Consider the following 8,090-nt stretch of genomic DNA (forward strand, 5'->3'; position numbering starts at 1 on the left):
CAATTGGCAGCATCAGGATGGATGGTGAAGATTGAGATTGTTCACAGCTTTAGTTTGCTTGGCTCCACAGTCAACACTCTTGGCACCAGTAGCCAGGAAATAAAAAGGCACATTGCCATGGGTAAGTCTGCTGTTAAGGGCCTTTCCAAAGTACTGAAAAGCAATGGTTTCTCTCTGGAGACTAAGGTGTGTCTGATACAGGCCACAGTTTTTGCGATCACTTGTTATGCATCAGAGTTGGACAATGACCAAGGACGATAGAAGGAGAATTGATGCCTTTGAGGTGTGGTGCTGGAGAAGAATATTGAGAGTACCATGGACTGCTGGGAAAACAAACAGATTCGTCCTGGAAAGGGTTAAACTGCGTGGCACCTTGGAGGCAAAGATTCTGAGGCTCTGTCTAGCATACTTTGGACATGTTGTAAGGAGAGACCGGTCCTTGGAGAAGGACATCATGCTTGGGAGGGTGGACGGACAGCGCAGGAGGGGAAGGCCCTCTGTGAGGTGGATTGATTCAGTGACTGGGATAGTCAGGATGGGAGTGTCAGAGACAGTGCAATTGGCACAGGACATAGCAGAGTTTAGGGCTGTTTTACATAGTGTCGCTATGAGTCGCTAGCAACTCGATGGCACATAAAAACAACATAGTCTGAAATGTTGTCCTGGATGTGCTCACTAGAGGTTGTGCCAAGAAATATAGAGGACAACTGCTTGGCCAACTGACTGAAAGAGATCCATATTTATTTCCATTTCAAAACCAAGTGACCCAACAAAGTGTGGAAATTAAAAAAAAAAGTCACTAATATCCAATGCTAGCAAAATCCTCCTGAAAATTATACCTCCCCCCCAAAAAAAACAGTACATCAATGGAAAACTGCCAGATGTGCAAGTTGGGTTTAGAAGAGGCTGTTTTACTTGAGGAGTCATAGTCAATGTTAGAGGGATCTTGGACAAAAGCAGAGAGTATCAGAGGAAGATCTATCTGTGTTTCATTGACTATACATTTGACTGTGTAGATCAAAACCAACTGTGACTAATCTTGAGAAGAATGAGGATCCCAGGACACTTAAGTGTGCTTATGCAAAAACTATTCTTGGATTAGGAAGAAGTAGTCAGAACAGAGTAGGGAAACACTACATGGTCCAGGGTCAGGAAAGCTGTGCGTAAGGGATGTATCCTATCTCCATACTTTTTCAGTCTATATGTTGTTATTGCTATGTGCCATTGAGTCACTTGCAAATCAGCAGCTCTCAACCTTGCTCTATCCTGAGCAAACATTATTGTCTCTAAGACACCTACCCCCATTACCCAAGTTACTCAACAATCCATTTCATTGAGGGTCTTCTTCTCTTGGACTGTTCATCCACCCTCCTAAGCATGATGTTCCTCTCCAAGGACTGGTTCCTTCTTGTAATATGCCCACAGTATGTCATATGAAGTTTCAGAATCATTGCCTCCAAGGAGCAGCCTTGTTTCACTCTTTCCAGGACAAGCCTGTTTGTTCTGGAAGTCCATTGTATATTCAAAACTCTTCTCCAGCATCACAGACTAACATTTTTAAAAGAAGATGGAAGGAGTATACAGAATAAATCTATATGCAGAACAGATTATTCAGGAGCATGGACTTTATGAGGAGGGATGTACCATCACGATTAGAGGAAGACTCATCAACAACCTGGGTTATGTGGATGACACAACCTTGCTTGCTGAAACTGAGAAAAGGACCCAAGGCATTTGCTGTAGAAGGTCAAGAACTACAGACTTCAATATGGATTGAAGTGCAACATCAAGAAAACAAAGATTCTCACAACTGGGCCAATTTGTAGCTTATGACAGACAAAAGATTGAGGTTGTGAATAACTTTAATTTGCTTGGTTTCACAATCAAAACTCTTGGCACCAACAGTCAGAAAATCAAAAGTCGAAATACATTAGAAATGTCTGCTATTAGAGACCTCTCTAGAGTACTGAAGAGGAACAATGTCAGCCTGGAGACTAAGGTGCACCTGATCCAGGTGATGGGCTTCACAATTACTCACTGCTCATTAGAAAGCTGGACAAAAACTAAGGATGCTAGAAGAAGTATTGATGCCTTTGATTTGTGGTTCTGGTGAAGAGTATAGAATATACCTTGTATTGTCAGTAGAACAAACATGCCTGTCCTGGAAAAGATGAATTCAAGTTGCAACCCAGAGGTGAGAATTTTTGAGCTCTGCCTCACACACTTGCAGGACGTGGCAGAAGGGACCAGTCCTTGGAGAGGGAGATTATTCTTGGAAGGGTGGAAGGACAGCACAAGAGAGGAAGATCCAGGATGAGATGAATTGACACAGTGACTGGTGAAATGGGATTCGGTCTATGATGAGATTGTCTCAGGATAAGACATTGTCTCAGGATAAGACAGGTTCAGAGCTAATGTACATAGGGTCTCTATGAGTCACAGGTGACTTAATGGTACATAATGACAACAATAATTGAAAAATATAACACTGTACACCTACACGTCTTTTCCACTCACTTTTCTAGAATTTATATAAGTTCCTCTAAGTTAACTAGAAGATTAATTGATACTACAGGCCATGGTCTTTGTGATTACTTGCTATGCATCAGAAAGCTGGATAATGAATGACTAGGGATTATAGAAGGAGAATTTATGCCTTTGAGTTGTGGTGCTGGAGAAGAGTATTGAATATATCACGGACTACAAGGAGAACAAAGAGTGGTCTTAGAGAGGGTGAAACCAGGCTGCTCTTTGGAGTCAAGGATTCTGAAGCTTTGTCTGACATACTTGTCTGACAAGTTGCAGGGATACATCAGTCCTTAGAGTGGGACATCATGCTTGGGAGGATGGAGGGACAGCATAGGAGAGGAAGACCCTTGATGAGATGGATTGATTCAATGACTTGGGTTATGGGAATATGTGTGTCAGAGACTATCATGTTGACACAGGATAGAGCAGGGTTTAGGGCTCTTGTACATTGGGTCACTATAAGTCACAAGCAACTTGATGGTGCATAACAACAACTGCTCTATTCACTTTAAAAATAGTTACAGAAAATAAAAGATGATTTTACATGTGTATTTCATAGAAATTTTTCTACTTTTGTTCTAGATTAATCCTTTTATCTTTATAGATTCTCAATATATTGATAAAAGGTCATCTGTTCTTCCTGTTAACTATCCTGCTTTAAAGTCACATTTTTCCCTAAGAATAGTTAACAATTTTACAACAAACAGCATACATAAGTTCACAAGCAGCCTTCCATTGAATTCATATATGTAAAGGTGAACTTTATTTTTTAACTTTTTTAAAATAAAATATTTAGTTTGTGATTTTAACATAAACTTACAGGAAAACTGGGCTTTTATTCATTTATTTTTGCTCAATTTTCTTCCCCCCTCAGTTCATTTTTTTCTTTTTTTAAAAAAAAATTCATTCATTGTTGCCCAATTTCCACCCTCCTTTCTTCCCCTCCCCTCTCTTCCCATTCCCCCAGTCCACTTTGAAATGTACCTCTTAGAAGGTTAACTTGAAATTATTTCTGTAATAATTTTTTAGCATTCACTACCAAATCCTCACTGGCCAGCTCAGACTCTGAGGAATTAAATATCTCTCTTGTATACTCAGTTCATCTTTTGCAACTATATCGTCCAACGTGCAAATTTATCTGTAGTATGCGTGAATGGTTATGCAGAGAAAACAGCTACTCTCTTGAGGCTAATGTCTCTTTTCTACCAATCAAAAGGCAGTTCATGAATCATTAGGTTTGTTGACTAGATTATTTAACTTAATTTAATATAAATTATTTAATTCCTAAGGCCTTCCTCATATTCGATATGAATGAAACAATTATTCCTGGACACAATCATCCAAATAATGTCACACAGTTTTACCAACTCCCAAGTCAGTCATTAAATTCCATCTATCTGCTGCTTCCATAAAGTACTCATGCTGAGTTTTTGAGGGTTATAATGTTACTGAAATTGTTTGGATTCAGTAAGGGACTATCTGTTATTCTATATTTAATGAGAGAAGATCCCAATTACACAGCAATGTGAGAAATCATAAATTATTCGTAGGCAGCGACTTTGCCCTTATTTTGATAGCTTCCTTTCTTGTCATCTATTCTTGTCTGTGGGGAAAGAAATTATTCCATTTTTTTTCTTCTCTAAATGTAAGTCCACTGCTGAGAAGTAATCCTTAGGGTAACCAGACACTGACATAATTTCTAGCTGGCCATTGGCTGGTGGAAGTAGAATTCATGGCAGGTGTATTCTCTCTTGAAAGTGAATTTATATGACATGGAAACTCCAACTGTTGTGTTTTTGTCTTAGATTGGGCTCTCTGGAAATAGATTTTAAGGCAGAGAATTGTATGTTTCCTTTAGGGACATGCTAAAGGTAGATATGATGGATTAAATTGTATTTCCCCAAAATATATTGTTGGAACCCTAACCCCTAAAGCTGTGGATGTAATCTAATGTAGTGTAATCACTTTCCATAATGCAAAGCAATGTAATAACTCAATCAGTCACTTGAGGCTGTATCACTGTTGGGTGGATCCTAAATCTAATCACATTTGAGTTCTAGTAAAAGCAGTAGAGACACAGAGAAGATAGATGTCTTGTGAAAATGGATAAGCAATTAAGTAGTGCCCAAGGCTACTGACAAGAATAAACTACAAAGCCAAGATCCTGGTTTGTGCTTACACCTCCATAACTGTGAGAAAATAAGTTCTGTTCCTTAAAGTCACTCATTTTCAGTACTTCTGTTATAGTAGCGTTAGTGACTAATACAACAGGATAGGGAAGCAGGACAAATTCATGGCCAATGCAGTTGCAACTACGCTTTAGCTGAGCCTGTGGAGAACTCCAGAACTAAAGAGGTTTTGTGGGTTTTCCTTAATTGAAACAAGAGAGTTAGGTCTTGGTATTGTTTTATCAGTCACTGACTATGGGCTGCTTTCTGGGAGAGGGAAAAAATCCAGTGATTGAAGGTAATTTCAGAGAAGCAGTCAATATTTCCAGGAGCTGGTAAAATGGGTAACTCAGTCTTAAGGGGACACTGAAGCACTAGCTATCCCTATTCTAAGAGAAACCTGGGCATAAAAATACCTAATGAGACTGAATATGGGAATGATATTATTTCCTTTACATACAGTCTAGGTTATTTTCTCTCAACCACACAACTAAATTCCACAAAAAAAATTATTACTCTGCTTTACTCTTCCCCTTTCTCTCCCTCCTTTATCCTAAACAAAAACCTACAATAGAATAGGATAGACTCATGAGAATTTTGATTCTAGGGAATAACAAACAGTGCAGTGCAATTCCTATGAGACCAAGTTAGAAACATTGGAGTTGGTGCCACCAAGGCTTAGGGAATCGTAAATAAATGGACCCATAAAAAAAGAGAACTGAGAAGAAGCTAGAAAGAAGCTGTATAGTTTTGGAAATTAGAACATAAATGATAATTTGCTTCTTTCTCTCATTATTATTTACTGAGGCAATCAAAATACAATTGTACGAATATTTGCACTTCTTTGGATAGCCACATAGAACTATCCTTGCAATATTGAAAAGAAATATCCTTTTAGAGCTCTTAAAAAAGTCAAAATTCAACCTTGCTTCTATTGAGTAGGTTCTAACTCATCAGTGATGCACCATTGGCTTTTTGAGGCTGTAAAGCCTAATGAGAATTAGGTTTTTAAGGCTATAAATCCAAATTTTCTATGGAAAGCTGCTGGTGAAATTGAACTGCTAGATGTAACTTGCTATGAACTATGCCACTAGAGCTTCTTAAGAACTTTTAAGTAGAGGTAAAATAGATTTTATCATCAAAGTTTTCCTCTATAAATGTCTTGTTTTTCCATGATTCTTCTTTCAACTGATTATCCACTGAATTTATTTGTTCATGTTAAAATTAGTGAGACTGACTCAGGACAGGGCAGAGTTCAGAGCTGCTGTACATAGGGTTGCAGGTGACTCGACAGCACATAACAACAACAACATATTGAAGTACTACTATGTCCTAGGAATTAGTGGGTAATATAGTTAATGTACTCATGTGTTCTAGAACTTTGGATATTTGAGTCCATCTATAAAAGTGTTGGAAGAAAGACATGGAGATTTACATCCAAGAAGAAAACCGGCGATTTCATCCCTGTGGAAAACAGTTCTCTTCTGAATCTAATGAGGCCACTGAGAATTGTAATAGAGTTGACAACTTCTGGTTTGATTATGGCTTTTGGTATGTGATAACACTGTTCTAGCTTTGTTGCCTGTCTAATTCCATGCTAACTCTGTGACACTGAAGACTAGGATACATCTGACCCTTGTCAGTCCTTCCCTTCCCTTCCCTTTTTTCTTTCTTTCTTTCCATCCCATCTTCTTTGTTTCTTTTCTTTGTTTTTTAAGTATGGAGGTTCAAGTATAAGATGTAGATTTCTGTTTAAGCTTTAAAAAAAAAAAACCAACAAAAAACAACAAACCCAACAACCAAAAATAACTCCTTTGCCTTCCATAAAAATTGATAGAAAAGCACGTGGCAGGAAAAGCAGAATGGTCAGCAGATCCCCACCGAACTCAAAAAAGTAGTGTCTGTGGGACAAGGGGTGGTCTGAGCAGGATGCCAGCATCTCTCCTTCCTCAGAGTGGTCCCCTGTCCCTCGATCCCCATCTCCAAGCAACTCCCAAACACACGTGGAATCAGATTACCAGTTTTTCCTCTGTCTTTCATACACCACAGTTACTTCATAATTTTTTTTGTTTGTTTTACACCAATGTAACAAAAAAGTAGGAGGGAAGGCACACAGTATATTTTATGCCTATAAATGGGAGGAGGAGAAGAAGGTGGGGTGGGGTGGTTGGGTTAAACAGGAAAAAAACAAAACAAAACCCACACGGTCTCTATGGAAATACTGAGTTTTGATAGAAAAATGTGGTAGAAAGTAGGCCTCTGAGATGAGAGGGTGTTTATGGGGCTTTATTCTCAGGAAGATGGAGCTGTGCTGTCGATGATGCAAGTTGTTATGTGACCTGTTGGGGAGAAAGGGACAGGGAAAGGGAGCAGAAAACAAGGTTTCTAAGAAAGGAATCGAACGAGTGCATGGCATGTCTGGCTCGCGTGAAGCAGAGGTTTGACATTGCTGCTTTCTCTCCAAAGCCTCCACCAGGTCACCCTTAAGAGCTTCTGGTTTTGATTTGTCTGTGAACATCTGCACAGACCTTAGCCTATTGGCGGTATCCTTTGTTTTTCCTAAGTAGATCTCATTCAGCGTACTTTTGATTTTGTTTTCCATGTCCTCTACCAGGCGCCTGATGTTGGTTATGGAGTCACTCACAGTTTCTTCTTTCTCCATCTGTCTGGTAAGGCTGCCGCCGAGGTTCATGGTGCCAGAGCCAGATTTGTTGGTTTGTAGCCACAGCATCACCATAGAGGATAACTTGTAATGGGCAGTATGTCAACTGGATTTCTCCTGTACTTCAACCACGTGGATAGAATCCCAGCAGCCTTTGATCTTCTTTGATCCATCCCCAGCCTTCTTTATGAGGATCACTCCAGCAAAGCCATGATCTAGATCTCAGAGGTAGACAGATGAGATGCTGCCTTTAAAACACAGGTCTCAATACAGGTCAAAGGTATTCTTGCATCTTCCAGTGGAGGGTCATACTTTTTGCTCCATGGTGACCTATAGGAGTCTCCATCTCTGCTGTAGTCACACAAAAGATAATCCTCTCCCACCACTTGGTCTCTGGCAATTTTCAGAGGCTGATCAATGGGAGAGAGAAGATCTTCACATAGGCTGGGGACCAGGTCACTGAGATTTTTCTCAATTTGCTGTGGAGGCAGGCACTTCATTAAATTCAAGGCACAATCCAGCTGTTATCACTCATGGTGGCGGCGGCGATGGTCCTGGTCCCACATCTGTGCCTCTCTCAGCCCTGCCACAGAATATTCAATCACTTCATATTGATGGGAAAGCTGGACAATGCATATGAAAAACCAAAGAAGGGTTTGTATATTTCATTTATGATGTTGGGGCAGAATATTGACTATACCATTAACCATCATGTGAATGAACAAATCTGT

At 39.7% G+C, this 8,090-nt stretch overlaps 1 pseudogene; it reads right to left on the reverse strand.

Moving 5' to 3' along the window:
- Nucleotides 1-6,989: 6,989 nt before the first annotated feature.
- LOC102861062 lies at nucleotides 6,990-7,859 on the reverse strand (annotated as a pseudogene).
- Between the last annotated feature and the right edge of the window lie 231 nt (nucleotides 7,860-8,090).

The sequence above is a fragment of the Elephantulus edwardii genome, unplaced genomic scaffold (assembly GCF_000299155.1).
Source record: "Elephantulus edwardii isolate Elephantulus edwardi_28Jun2011 unplaced genomic scaffold, EleEdw1.0 scaffold00099, whole genome shotgun sequence".
NCBI classification, from domain to species: Eukaryota; Metazoa; Chordata; class Mammalia; order Macroscelidea; family Macroscelididae; genus Elephantulus; species Elephantulus edwardii.